This window comes from Tursiops truncatus, chromosome 1 (genome assembly GCF_011762595.2).
Source record: "Tursiops truncatus isolate mTurTru1 chromosome 1, mTurTru1.mat.Y, whole genome shotgun sequence".
In the NCBI taxonomy this organism is placed as follows: Eukaryota; Metazoa; Chordata; class Mammalia; order Artiodactyla; family Delphinidae; genus Tursiops; species Tursiops truncatus.
Genome location: NC_047034.1, coordinates 16,936,319 through 16,951,976, shown reverse-complemented (window position 1 = coordinate 16,951,976; position 15,658 = coordinate 16,936,319). Strand labels below are relative to the sequence as shown.

At 37.5% G+C, this 15,658-nt stretch overlaps 1 long non-coding RNA gene across 1 annotated transcript in view; it reads left to right on the top strand.

The window, feature by feature from the left end:
• LOC117309502 (uncharacterized) overlaps positions 1-15,658 on the top strand; it is a 337,102-nt gene that overhangs the window by 304,087 nt on the left and 17,357 nt on the right. The window contains exons 6-9 of the long non-coding RNA XR_004523860.2: positions 475-536; positions 1,074-1,321; positions 1,568-1,628; positions 9,483-9,553. This is a non-coding gene — a long non-coding RNA (uncharacterized lncRNA). The remainder of the gene's footprint in view (positions 1-474; positions 537-1,073; positions 1,322-1,567; positions 1,629-9,482; positions 9,554-15,658) is intronic.

Below are 15,658 nucleotides of genomic sequence, written 5' to 3'. Positions count from 1 at the left end.
TACGTATTATCCTATATGAAAAAGAAGTGCTTCTTATTTTGGTCAACTTGATAATGTATCCCTAATGTTCTAGAAAAACTCTTTGGAATCCTGGTGCCTGGAAATGAGAAACATACCTAAGCTCTAAATTTCACATATACTTAGAACATTCAGGGTAGAAGAGATCAGTTTCATTTGAAATTCTTTCTCAATTTAGTTGACAGCACTGGGGTATCATTTGACTTGCATGTTCTCAGCATATATTGGGCAGTTACTGGGCTAAATGAGGTGAAGGAGGAGTTCATGGTAAAATATCCCTGCCCTTGAGCAATGTATAAACATGTGTATTCTTAGAAGCTTTGTTAACATAGGACAATGTGCTGGTACATTTGTAACTCACTCAAATATTCTAGCAAACAAGATGTCACAAAGTTATATAGTATTCTCATGGCACAAAAATGTAGACATTTATGATGTGTTGTTTTATGTTTTCAGTGGATTGTTCCATAATAATTGCTGTGTGTGGGTAGCTGTGGTGAATTAGCATTGAACAGAGGGTAAGACATTTTCCTCTTCCTCCCATCCCGATAAGCTAACTCCACCTTGCTACCCAGGCTGGTCTGCAAGGTTTATTCCCACAAGACTTTTCCCTTGACAAATTCGCACTTGCTGTCTTTGATTTTAAGCTCCAACAATCACCTGAGACATATTGTTTCACTTCTGTATCCCGCTTAAGTGCCTGTCTCATAGTAAACTCCCAATAAATAGTCACAGAAAGGAGAGAGGAGGAGAAAAGGATGAAAGGAAGAGAGGGAGGGAGGGTTCTATGTTCTGTGTACATTGTGGTCACACTGAATACTGTGTGTAGTTCAAATAGTCATAGATCTCTCCCTGTGTTGTTGGTTGACATGTCCTGTTCTTAAGGTGACTAGAACAAACAACCTGCAACTAGGGAGCCAGTCACCATTTCAAAGATCAAATTCCAACAAATATCTACCTGTCCGATTCACTGTTGCATGCTCCATAAAATTTGGTGTTCAGAGCATTTGAACTTTACTACCTCAGGTCACTTTTTAATAATTTTTCTTTAAAAGGAGTACATCTGGGCTTCCCTGGTGGCACAGTGGTTGAGAGTCCGCCTGCCGATGCAGGGGACACGGGTTCGTGGCCCGGTCTGGGAAGATCCCACATGCCGCGGAGCGGCTGGGCCCGTGAGCCATGGCCGCTGAGCCTGCGCGTCCCGAGCCTGTGCTCCGCAACGGGAGAGACCACAGCAGTGAGAGGCCTGCGTACCGCAAAAAAAAAAAAAAAGAGTACATCTTTTTTGACTACTGAACACTAGGTAACTGCGTAATTTCAGTGTTCAGGGTGGTTTCATGCTTAGATCCTAGATTGATTGAGAACGATGCTTATATCATGTTTCTGTGACATAGATGTACGCCCGTAAAGGCAGTCCCACCAACTGGAAGGAAATAAGGAAAAGAATCTAGTTATGAAAAAATTAGGTGATTGAGGAGGGGAGGGAATCTAAGACATGAGCAACTCACTCTCTACTCTCTTCCTGCACCTACTGCGGGTCTGTTTGCAGGGGACCCGCCCATCTTATTCCTACCACAGGAAGCCCACCTACACATCTGGCAGCTGACAAGGTGAGTAGAGTACTCAGGGCTCTGTGAGTTATGCACTACATAAGCGTGGGCCCTCTACTCACTGTGGAAGTTTTTTGTTTTAATTTTTATTAGAGTATAGTTGATTTACAATGTTGTGTTGGTTTCAGGTCTACAGCAAAGTGAATCAGTTATACATATACATATATCCACTCTTTTTTAGACTTTTTTCCTATATAGGCCATTACAGAGTATTGAGTGGAGTTCCCTAAAAAACTAAAAATAGAGCTACCGTATGATCCAGCAATCCCACTCCTGGGCATATATCTGGAGAAAACTATAATTCGAAAAGATACATGCATCCCAATGTTCATTGCAGCACTATTTACAATAGCCAGGACATGGAAGCAACCTAAATGTCCATCAACAGAGGAATGGATAAAGAAGATGTGGTACATATATACCATGGAATATTACTCAGTGATAAAAAGAACGGAAATAATGCTATTTGCAACAACATGGATGGACCTAGAGATTGTCATAGTGAGTGAAGTAAGTCAGACAGAGAAAGACTGTGGAAGTTTTGGTTGGCTCAGGCTCCATTCATCATGTTGCTGGGGAAGATCAGCTGGCTGTCCGCTGAGTGGTCTCTTAGGCCAGCATTTCCGGTAGTGAATTCTCCTTTGCTAGGCAACTGGTCCTCAAACTTTTAATATCAGAAAAGTTATCTTGCTAATATTTCATAGTTTAGTGGACTCAGGAGATATGGACAAATGCTCACACAACTTCCAAGACAAGCTTTAAAATATTACCAACTGTTAAATATAGCAAGTAATGTGACTATCACATGGACCCAAGGACCAAGATATATGCTGTGACACGATGGCACATTCTGTCCCTGAAGTCAAAACACATATAAAGCCAAATTTGTTATCAGAATTGTGCTTAATTAACATGGGATCAGAAAATAGCAAATTAGCTGTATGATTCAAGGGGCTGATACCTTCCAACTAGTAATATTAGATATATCTGTTTCCACAGTGTTACATATATAGTTGGATGGAGGAATGAATAGACAGACAGATAAACACATATACATAGATAGATATAGATACACACATTCATATGTATTATACACATAAGTATATATTATATATACACATACATTCACATGTGGATAGATAGATATAGATGTAGATATAGACATAGATATAGATGATCTAGATATAGATAATAGATATGTAGAGAGAGATATATCTCCATAGGATCAGAACATGGAATCGAATCTATGGGCCAAATAACTTGTCTTCATTTGGGTAGAGATTGGAAAAGTACTAGCAGTCAGTAGCACACTTTAACTTGGGAAAGAGGAGGACTGACTTTTGCCCTGAGCCCTCAATTTAAAAGGCCCCATTCTGAACTTCTTATCCATATTCATTGGGCTTGGAGTCTGTGAGGCCATCTGGAGTTCATGCCCACCCAACGTTCGAGACAGCGCTCCAGGTATTAAAAACTCCCAACTTCCCTGCCTAATTGTCCCTGAGCCTACTTCCAGGTCTCGCAAGGGCCTCTTGCCTAGGTCTGTCCTCCTGAGGGTGGTCTCTGCCACTGCTACACACAGCACTAGATCCCAAAGAAATCAAGGGGTGAACAGAGCTTAGAGAGTGTGGACTGAGACACGCACACCGGTGTGCATGAGGCCTCTTTTGGTGCAATTGGAGCAAATTTGGAAATAGAAGGGGTCGGGGTGGTGGTCCTGTCATAGGTTCAGGACTGGGGAGGAGAAGCTAGATGTCCCTGCCCTGCCAAGTTGCAGCTTGGAGTCCTAGGGGTACCAGAATTATAAATTCAAACCTACCCTGGAGGTCCTTATGAAGGTGTATTTTGTCAAGATAGAAGGTAGAAAATATTTAATAGCGTGTTAACCTGATTTATCTTGCCCAGGGTCCTGCAGATTCCATCCTGTTTTTGAACCTTAACCCCCTTTTCCTTCATTTCTAACCATTTTTCTCAGATATATTAATATCTAGTTTTTTTCTTAGATATATGAATATCTAACTTTTCTTGTCCATTTTATTCAGTGCTGCATCTCCAGTGTCTAGAACAGTGTCTGACACATGATAGATGCTCAGTAAATATTGATTAAATTAATGAATAAATGCTAATATAATAAATCCAGTTTAAGTCTAAACATAATTATATCATGTCAGGGAGACTTGGTTATTATGATGGAATTATAGTTCAACTTGTATGGTGGAAAGTTATTCATGACATTAGCATTTTACAAACAGATGTAGGATGTTAGGTGTCATATTGATCTTTTCCCAGGTTAATTTGAAATTGTCTTTTCTTCTTTTTTTCCTTTTCTTTTCTTTTTTTTTTTTTTTATGAGAGAGATTTTTTTCCCTTAAGGTTGATAAGTTTGAAGGAGAGCTTATGAGAAGTTAGGTGAAAACTGAGGGTAGGAGAGAAATTCCTCGTCTCCCCCAAATGAAGTAAATTATGCCTTAAAAGATCAGAGTCAGGGACGTTCTGGATGCTTCTTCCAGCAGCTTCCTGTGTAAAATGTCAGGTAAGCAAAAACAAAACAAAAAGGCTATTCTGAAGAAGCAGTGCCTCATTGGACAATCTGAATGATTAGTAGAGTATAACCAGATCTTGGAAGTAGAGACAGAGATATAATACATGAGGAATTGAGAAACAATATTTGTATCAGTTACCTAAGGCCAGTTGGATAACAGGGAGATTATCTGAACAAAATAATATCTTTAAATGGACAGAATAATATTTATCTCCCTTTCTGTTATAAGCCATTGTGTCTCCTTTATTTTTTTAACATCTATATTGGAGTATAATTGCTTTACAATGGTGTGTTAGTTTCTGCTTTAGAACAAAGTGAATCAGTTACACATATACATATGTTCCCATATCTCTTCCCTCTTGCGTCTCCCTCCCTCCGTCCCTATCCCACCCCTCTAGGTGGTCACAAAGCACGGGACTGATCTCCCTGTGCTATGCGGCTGCTTCCCACTAGCTATCTATTTTACATTTGGTAGTGTATATATGTCCATGCCACTCTCTCACAACTTACCCTTCCCCCTTCCCATATCCTCAAGTCCATTCTCTACATCTGTGTCTTTATTCCTGTCTGTCTCCTTTAAATGTTACTTGGCATTGGCGTGGGAAAGAGCCTAGTAGATGAAGAAGAGCCACAGAGTTATGGTCTTGTGTAACTTCTTACCAGTCCCTTTAAATAGTTCTTATGTGACGTGGTGTTTCAACTCATCCTAGACTTTGTCAGTGGGTACATTATAAATCTCCTTTTACCCATTAAGATATTAAACGTGCTCTAGATCAATCTAAGTATAAATAGTACATGACAATCTTATCTGAAGCATGGAATCAAGATTGTATTTGTTCTTTAATTAAATTTGGTCAAAGAGCTAGGGTCAGACATCCACTCAAATATGAAAAATCATTCAAGAATCAGAGCTGTCAAAATATCAAATGACTATGAGATTCATCCATCCTTATTGTTGTGTGAAACAATAGTTCATTCATTCTTATTCAGCTGTGAGAATATATTATAATTTATGTATCCATTCTACTGTAAATGGACCTTTGATATTTTCAACTTAAGGCTATTACAAATAGGACTGTTATGGATATTCTTAGCCTTTAGTGCACATATGGACACCTTTAGATTTGGTATATGCTTAGGAAGGAGTACAATTTCTGGGTCATAGGGTGAGTTTATGTTTATTTTTACTAGATAATACCAAACAATATTCCAAAACATTTGTAGCAATATTTACTCCCACAAAAACTATATGAGGATGAAAGAAGCCAGGCACAATAGAGTACATACTGTACGACTTCATTTTATATAAAATTCAAAACCAGGCAAAACTAGCTGATGTTGGCAGATAGTGGATAGTGGTTATCTCCAGGAATGAACTGAAGGGGAAAGAAACCGAAGGGCGTTTCTTGGATGCTATTAATGATCTATTTCTTGGTAATTAAAATGGAGAGTTCATTACAACTGCATCAAAAAGAATAAAATACTTAGGGATAAATTTAGCCACGGAGGTGAAAGACCTGTACACTAAGGACTATAAGACATTGATGACAGAAATTGAAGAGACAAATAAGTGGAAAAATATTTCATGTTCATGAATTAGAAGAATTAGTATTGGTAAAATTGTCCATACCACCGAAAGCAATCTACAGGTTCAATGCAATCCCTTTCAAAATATCAATGGCATTTTTCACAGAAATTGAGAAATAATCCTAAAATTTGTATGGAACCACAAAAGACCCCAAATGGCCAAAGCAGTCTTGAGAAAGAACAAAGCTGGTAGCATCTTGCTCTCTGATTTCAAACTCTACTACAAAGCTAGAGTAATCAAGCCAATTTTGTTTGTTTTTTGGCATAAAAGCAGACACATAGATCAATGGATTAGAATAAAGAGCCCCAAACTCAACCCATGCATATATGGGCAATTAATTTATGACAAAGGAGGCAAGAATGCACAACAGGGAAAGGACAGAATCTTCAATAAAGAGTGCTGGGAAAACTGAACAGCCACACGCAAAAGAATGAAACTGGACCATTAATTTACACTATACACAAAAATCAACTCAAAATAGATTAAGGGCTTGGACATAAGACTTGAAGCCACTAAATTCCTATTTAGGCAGTAAGCTCCTTGACAGCTGTGTTAATGATGATTTTTTTTTTTAATTTGACACCAAAAGCAAAGGCAACAAAAATAAACAATTGGTACTACATCAAACTAAAAAGCCTCTGCAGAGCAAATGATACCATCAATAAAATGAAAAGGCAGCCTGTGGGATGGGAGAAAATATTTGCAAAACATATATCTTATAAGGGGTTAATATCCAAAATATATAAGGAACTCATACAACTCAATAAGAGAAAAACCAGCAATCTGAGTAAAAAATGGGAAGAGGAACTAAATAGACATTTTTTCCAAAAGAAGATGTATAAAGTTACCAACAGAAACATGAAAAAGTGCATAATATCACTAATCATCAAGGAAATAAAAATCAAAACCACAATGAAATGTCACCTCACACCTGTTAGAGTGGCTGTTATTAGAAAGACAAGAAAAAACAACTGTTGGCCAGTATGTGGAGAAAAGGAACCCTTGTGCACATTTGATGGGAATGTAAATTGGTGCAGCCACTGTGGAAAAAAGTATGGAGATTCCTCAGAAAAATAAAAAATTAGAACTACCATATGATCCAGCAATTCCACTTCTGCGTATTTATCTTAAGGAAACAAAAACACTAATTCAAAAAGATAGCTGCATCTTTTTGCAGCATTATTTACAATAGCCAAGACAAGTAAACCACCTAAGCATCCATCAGTGGATAAATGAATAAAGAAAATGCATCATATATATAAATATAATGGAATATTCATTATAATGAATTATATTCATCAGTGAAATATAATGATATATATGTATATATATAATATTCCACCATATTTATGATCCATCATGTATATATGATGGAACATTATTCAGCCATTGAAAATAAGGAAATCCTGGCATGTGCAACAACATGGATGAAACTTGAGGGCATTATGCTAAGTGAAGTAAGTCAGAGAGAGAAAGACAAATAGTGTATGATCTCACTTATATGTGGATTCTTAAAACAAAACAAAGCAAAACAAAACTGAAGTCATAGGTACAGAGAACAGATTAGTATTTGCTGCAGGCAGGGAGTGCGTGGTGGGCAAAATGGGTGAAGAGGATCAAAATATACTTAAGCAACAAGGATTTACTGTACAGCACAGGGAATTATATTCAATATCTTGTAATGGAATATAATCAGAAGAAATAACTGAATCACTGTGCTGTACTCCTGAAACTAACACAATATTGTAAATCAACTCTACTTCAATAAAAAAGTACAGGGCTTCCCTGGTGGCGCAGTGGTTGAGAGTCCGCCTGCCGATGCAGGGGATACGGGTTCATGCCCTGGTCCGGGAAGATCGCACATGCCGCGGAGCGGCTGGGCCCGTGAGCCATGGCCGCTGAGCCTGCGCGTCCGCAGCCTGTGCTCCGCAACGGGAGAGGCCACGACGGTGAGAGGCCCGTGTACCGCAAAAAAAAAAAAAAAAAGTACAAACTTCCAGTTATAAAATAAATGTCATGGAGATGTAATGTACAGCATGGTGACTATAGTTAATAACACTATAGTGCATATTTTAAAGTTGCTAGGAGAGTAGATCTTAAAAGTTCTCATCAGAAGAAAATAAAATTGTAACTATGTGAGGTGATGGATATTAACTAGACTTTGTGGTGATCATTTCACAATATATACAAGTATTGAATCATATTGTACACCTGAAACTAATATTATATGTCAATTATACCTCAATAATTTTTTAAAATAAATCAAGTAGACAGATGATCCTTAGGAACAAAAAAAAGTTCATATTTTGAACATTCATCAAGCTGTACACTTATGATTTGTGAAATTTTTGTATGTTTTTATAAACTCGGTAAAAGGCTCTTTAAAAATATATCTATTAAATAAGCTGCTTTGCTTATTTAAGGAATGAGGAAACTAATCCTCATTTTAAGCATTGGTTAGACAAATAGTTGGTAGGAAATTTAAACATTTTACAGAAGATTGGATGAAGTGACTTTTGGTTATGTAATATTTTGACTCTTAGGTTATGTAATTTTCTGATGCTAGGCTAAAATTTCCAGTATCTTCAATCATTCTTCAGATAACTTGGTTTCATGTCCATCCACCATCATGACCAATTTCTTCTGAAGGCAAATGGTCCAAGAACAGATCCATCAGCTTTTTTGTTCTAATTGCCACATATTATCCTCAGATTTTATGAAGTTTCACTGAAGTGTTTTGGTACTTCTGCTGTGGGTCTTTGTCAGACAGTCCCCAGTAGCAGAAAACTGGAGCCCATTCACCCTTCATGTTGCCCACTTCTCTCCCTCATTTTCCAAGCTGTGCCCACTGTTCAGTGTTTTGGGGCTGCTGTTGACATGTTGTTTTCTATTTCAGTCCTTTTGGTTCTGGGCATGTGAAGGGAATACTAACAAATACTAAAAAGAAAAGGAGGAGTGTAAAGGCAGGCAGAAAAAGAAAGTCCTTTCTTACAAAAGGAAGCTAGAAGTAATTTGATGGAGGAGGTCACAGCAGAGAATCCAAAGAATGGGATTCATGAGATAAAGTGACTCTCAGTGAGAACAAAGTGTGACAGAGGAAACTCAGTCCTCAAGAGGTCCTGGTAAACTATAAATATGGAGCACAACTAAATTTTAAAATCTTGCTTGGAAGCTACTAAGAAAAATTAAAATATAGACAGTCTATATCAAAAACAAACAAACAAAAAAGAGTTTAGGAAGCTTCTTGAAGATTTATTCACAGAAAAAAAGCAATTTATCCCTTTATGTTCAGGTTGGGGTTTAAAAGATGCCATCCATTTCACTAGGTGCCACTGAATACCTGGAATACAGTTTCTATTTATACATATGTTTGACTATTCCTGTCTTGCCTTCTATGAGGCCTTCCCATATCCGTAGTTACCTATTTTTTGTGTGCCTTAAATGGATTTCTGTCACTTGGAACCAAAAGAATACTAGTACTCAAATTGGCAAATATTTAAAGAAAAACAGAACTTTGGAGAAAATATGGAACTAACTCGTGAGGACTGGGAGCAGTGAGTATTTCCCCATTCTAGGATCAGAATGAAAAACAATTAATTTTTGGTAACGATTACCTGATTTCTCTCTTGGGATTGGATAGTATGCTCTTTGAGGCTGAAAGTTTAAGAATTTTGTGGGAAATTATTAGATTATCAGAGTTACTGAATATTTCTCATGGCCTCCATAGACATATTTCAAGAGGGCAAGAAGTTCCTGTCCAAGGTTACTTTGCTGAAAAATAGAATCGGAAATAACAGGGTAAGTATATAACTTTGTTATAAGGAAGATCTTAAAGTGCTTAAGATCAGATCATCATTGGCTTTCTGAGCTGCAATATTAGTATAGTGTTTTTTTAATAGACTCTGCTTCTGATGCTAAAGATAACACAGGGTTACAGTTTAAAATATAAATACACAGAAAAAGAGGAGGTGAATCAGAGAACCCTAATTTCATAGTCTCTTGCTATCAAAGCACCTTTTGATAATTGCTATATTATGTAGTTCTGGTTGGGAATTAACCTTGGCATTGGATCATTCTAGAACTGTGCTGTCCAATATGGTAGCCATTAGCCATGTAAATTTAAATGAATTAAAATTAAATAAAATTTTAAAATTTAGTTCCTCATTGGTTCTAACCACTTATCAAGTGCTCAGTAGCTATATGTGCCTAGTGCCTACCATATTGGATAGCACAAAATAAGAAATTTCCATCATTGCAGGACATTTTATAGGATAGCTCTGATCTAAAATAAATTCATATATGGGAAAAAATATCTAGCTGCCCCAAGTCAGCCTACTGTGTTTTATTTATGCTCCAAGGCTGATAACTTTAAGTAAATATTAGGAAACTGGACAGTGTCTCGAGTTTGTAGTTCAGTCCATATTAGACGATATGATTTCCTATAGTGCTAATTAGTAAAGAGTGTCTACAATAGTGATATTGAGCAACAGCCACTTAAATTCTTAGGGTAACTGTATGATCAAAAAGATTCTTAGGGCTGAAAAGAAGATGACTGCATTTCTCAGCATCTTAGGCAATTCACAGTCACCAAAATGACCACCAAGAGAATTAAACAGGTAGGGGACAACCCGAGGATTCCACAATGCCTTTTTCATGGATGGTCCTGAAAACCACAGGGGAAATATTTCCAGGAGTCTGATCTTGGGGTCCATATTGACCATTTATGAGGCTTAGTTAATCGTTAAAGAAGTAAGTCACTCACCCAATGTCCATCTTGCTACCACCATCTATAAGTGTACAAGGTATGGTGTGCTCCTCTCTCTAATTTTTCAAATGGGAATTTTCACTGCTGCCCTCTTCCCCTTCCCACCCCACACACCATTGTATACTGGGCTGTATTTGGGGAGGATGTTAAGTCCATATATTTTATGCATCTCAAGAGCCATATTTGAATCTGACTGAGCCAGCTAGAGAAGGAATCCTGAGTTTCTGAACTTATAATGATCATATCACTTATGGAACATAAACAGGATGTAATCTCTAGTTGTCTTATTTTGAGTTGGGTTGAATGGACTTGAGGTTCTGTGTGGAACAGGTGAATTAGGTCAAGCAAGGGCTCATTAGGAATTTTGTATGCAAATGAGGAAGTGCATGTGTTAGAGCAGCCATAACTTTTTAGTTGTGAATAATTCCAAATCTGGTAGAATATCTCTCCACAATCTGACATGCTATTGGTTTTTTACAGCATGACCGCTCTTGGCTCCAGTAGACTGGCCAAACTGTCACTTATCCTAAGGCTTTTCCCAGACTCTACCCTGTAGCCAGAGCTGGTTAGTCTAAAGATGAGCACCAGACCTAGGCATGATAAAATGAAGTAGAAAAGTCGAGAATGGGATCATGAAAATCTTTCAGAAAAAAAGAAACTAAGATTAGGAAACCCAAGTCTAGTCATAACTCTGTCAGTTTATTCAGCCTGGGACAAGTCACTTTATTTCTCTGGACCTAAGTTTCTTCATGTGTAAAAAGAAGGGTTTGGTACTAACATATCATTATCTCCTCGTGTATTTTCTATGGCATGTTAATGACCATTATGCAAGGGAAAAATTGTGTTTGTCAGATCTGCGTTTACTGAAGCTTCTTTGCAGTAGGACTTCTCAAACCATTTAATAAATTAATGTGCACTGTGAATCTTCTAGAAAGATCCAAATGTGCAATATTTCTTTAATTTCTTTAATATCAGATCATTTTCTTCCCGAGGAGCCTTTCACAAAGCAATGTTTCCATGGAACATATTCTGAGAAATGTAGGGTAAGATCACTGACCCTTTGCTGCTCCAAGATCCCATGGATTTCATGGTCCCAACTTTTTTTTTTTCTAATTTTTATTGGAGTATAGTTGATTTACAATGTTGTGTTAGTTTCAAGTGTACAGCAAAGTGACTCAGTTATGCATATATCCACTCTTTTTTTTTTTTTTTTTAGGTTCTTTTCCCAACTTTCACTGGCTTGTGGCACAGCCCACTGGGGAAGAGAGCATTTAATGTTGGGTCTACGTAGTTTGAAATCAGCCCCTCACTTCAGTGAGAAATCTTGTGAGGCACCCAGATGTGTTGCTCGCATAGTGCCAAACAGGCAGCTTGACTGGATTTTTGTTCAGATCAGGCGAGCCTGTTGGCACGGAGTAGACAGAGTATGCATTCCTGGCCGCCTTTTCCATTAGCCACGCAGCAGCTGCAGCCCATGGCTGAACTGTTCTGCGTCTTAACTGGGCATGTGTCCAGTAGCACTGAAGAATATAGACAGGGAAGAGAGGAGTGATGGATTCCCTTTTAGGATCTGAAGGACAGCAGGCTACTACCTCTCCTAAACTAAAGCAATCCTAGAGCACTTACCCAAGGGTTCCAACATTTGAAGATATTTGAAAGGTCATCTCACCTGGCTACTCAGTGGATACCTCACTTCTTTTTTGTCACACTGTATTGGATATTTTCATTAAGAAACACACTAACTACAAAACAAACTAGTGTACCCATAGAGGTCTAATAGGCAGAAAATGCTCCTTAATTGGGGGTTAAAATGTGACTCCCTACAGATTTCATCTGTTGGTTTGTTCTACCTTCTAGGGTCATTCAGAATGAGCCTAAACCTGTCTGATGTGACAGACTTGAAAATCAGAAGGTGGGTCACCTTGTAGTTCTGAAGATCAGATGAAATGCCAGTGAAACTGCTTTGAAACTGTCCAATGACGTGACAGGCAAATATAGAGTATTATGTTGAGCATGTGTCATACCCCCCTTGTACTGTCTTCTCTCAAAGTTGGGGTACACAGTTTTTGCCTAGGTCACAGGATATGTGTATATACAGCTAAAAGAATATCTATATAGCTTATTATGCAATATATGAAACATAGTGCTTTTGTTAGCATATGAGTAAGTAAATATTATGATTGACATTGAGAAAGATAGAAATCCCCAGATATATATGCAGCAGCTGTAGTAAGATCATACACTGGCAGTGAATCATTGTCTGAAGGTGACGCATATAATAAACTGTGTAATGGTCAGTGGGTGAAGCAGTCAGAGGAGGGGCCTAGCAGGGATCAAACAGTCTGGGGAACTGTTTGATCTGTTGCCAACTTGGTCACAGATATCGATTACAGAAAATTCTATGAGATATGCATATCATTAACTTAGTAACATAATATTTTGGTCTCTACAGTGTTTCTCTTGAGTGTAGAAATGTAAGTAACATGTGTTTCTGCCAACGAAAGAGATTTTTTTAGGTGAATCACTGTAAAACTTGGGGGGAGTAAAGAGCTTTCAAATATTTTAACTACAGAAACTAGACATGCATTAATCAATCCTTTTGAAGTTTTTCATGAATCACTTCATACCCTAATGGACTTGGGGAAAAAAAAAACCTTGGAACGCCTATAGATAAATTGATGAGTTGCTCATTTGGCTAAAGCTTTTCTCAATACCCCAAATGTCAGCAAAATAGCAAATTAAAAGTTTCTGGAATCTTTGGTTTAATAGAGTTTGTTATTTCTTCTGTTCAGAGGAGAATTCTATATATTTTGACCGTGTCCCAAGGAAAACGTAGGCCAAATGATTCTTCTTCCCATTTTAGCCATTTTAATAGATCATCTTTATAGATTTATGTGTTATCTCAGAAAAGGAGTTCTTTGTTATTACCTCAGCCAATTTGCCTCAAACTACCATTCCTTTTCTTGGACAGTTTTTCACTAAGACTTTTGTCAGAGGTAAATGATCAATCATTCTTTACACTTAGCAAATCACATACTTTCTAGTAAATACTTTGGAAACAAACATATTGAATCCTCTTTAGTCTTCTTAATTTTTTCTCAAAAATTGAATTTTATTTGGCTTGTTTGTTGGCATGGAACTGAAAACATCACTTAAAATTACCAAGAGTGATCTGAAAAATATATATGTAGAACAACTTGTATCTAAAAGTTGGATAGAATAGACCTCCATTATTATCTGTAAAATTTTCCATCCAATGCAGGAATATAAAGAACTTCTGACAGGTTAATATTCAACCAACCTTGCTTCCTCCCTCCCTCCCTCCCTCCTTTCCTCCCTCCTTCTTCTTTCCTTCCTTCCTTCCATTTGTCCGTTAGGTTTAGATAGATAGATAAATGATTGATAGGTAGATAGATAGATAGGTAGATTCTGACAGGAATCACAAATCTCTGGATCAGAAAACAGATTATTACCTACAGAGCATTTTAGCATCAGTTTTCCAGTCCCCTGTAGAGCAACACAACAAGGGCAGATGTTCTCTTGAACACTTATTAGGGTCGTACCATAGTAGAGGAGCCTGGAAATTATGAGACTCAAAGCTTATATAGGGTGGCTGGCACATGAACCCATCCTCCCTTCCAGAAAGAGAAAGTCCTTCACTCTAGAATATAAACAAATTCCTGAGGAGGGGAGGAGAAATTTCCTGGGTTTTCACTAGCCTGGGGTGTAAACAAATGACTCTGGGGTAGACAAGTCTTAAATCATATTCATTATACATTAACTTTCACATCCAAGACTTGCTTTTTATTCAATCCATCCTTTCACCAAGTTTACTAGTGTGCATTCTCAGATAGCCTGTACCATGCAGAAACATGGAAATATTCATTCTAGTGGTGAAGACAAAGTATAAACAAGATAAAATAAGTAAAGTATAGTGTACATTAGAAAATGAAAAGTGCTAAGGGAAAAAACTAAAGCAGAGAAGAGAGACAAAAGTGTGAAAGTTGGGTGGGGCAACTTGAAATTCTAGGGAGGATCAAAGATGTCTGAAAGCTCTCATTCTACTGTGTGCCTCAATTTCAAATTACTGATCCCTTTGAAATTAAAGGAAAGATTTTAGGAAATTTTCTTTAATAATTTAGTTTGCTGTTGATGTCGTTGTCTTTTTACCCAGAAATTCTCTTTACACCCCTCTAGTCTTTCTTTTCCTCTGTCTACACCAGCTGCCATTGTAAGAGACAGTTGACGTGGGAAAATCTAAGGCCCCCATTTGATGGGAATTCTTAACAATTTTGCAAGAGGACACAAATCAAGTTAGAAAAAAAGACCTCACCTCCGAGCACTAAAAAGCAAGAATGTGTGAAAATTTGACAACTTGGAACTAAAATGAGGAAATCCCAGATGTTTTGAGGCTATTTGTGTTTGGCCACAACAACATGAAAGTGATTGAGGAGCGTTTGCCATTTTTTTTTATCCTAGGGTGGCTTCGCTCGCCACCATCCAGTGCCGAATCAGGTGTCTCTGCTCTCTTGCGTGTGCTCAGAGAATACAAGCTTATTTTACCATTAACCTAAACACACCAAAATGAGTAGGACAGATAGACTTCAAGTAATATCACACATTTTATTGCAATTCCAAAGTAAATTATTTTTGAGTTATTTCTTTCCCTGACACAAATAATTGTGACTTGATTAAATGCAGATATTTCAAGTGACAACACTGGCTATTTTGACCTTTTTATTTGGAAATAGGAGATAATATGAAGACGACTCTTGATATTTCAATGTAGTCACCTTTCAAAATTCTGAATGAAACTTCATCTCTCAGATCACATCTCTCTTCCCTCATGTAGCCTATACCAATCACACCAGCTCACCCTGAAATCTCTATCTTTTCTTCCTCTGGCACTTATTCATACATGTCTAGATTTGTTCAATGTTAATGTTTTGCCTTATTCCTCTAATAGGTAAGATCCTTAAAGCTAAATTTTTCTTAGGTATTTTCTTTTTTTTTCATTCGTGTTTTTTCATGTATTCAGTTAAACTTGAATAAATGAATCCCTCACTTCACAAGGGTTCATGACAGTCACAGGAACAAAGAGAACAGACTGACAATTAATAAACTGAAGTACAAGCCTT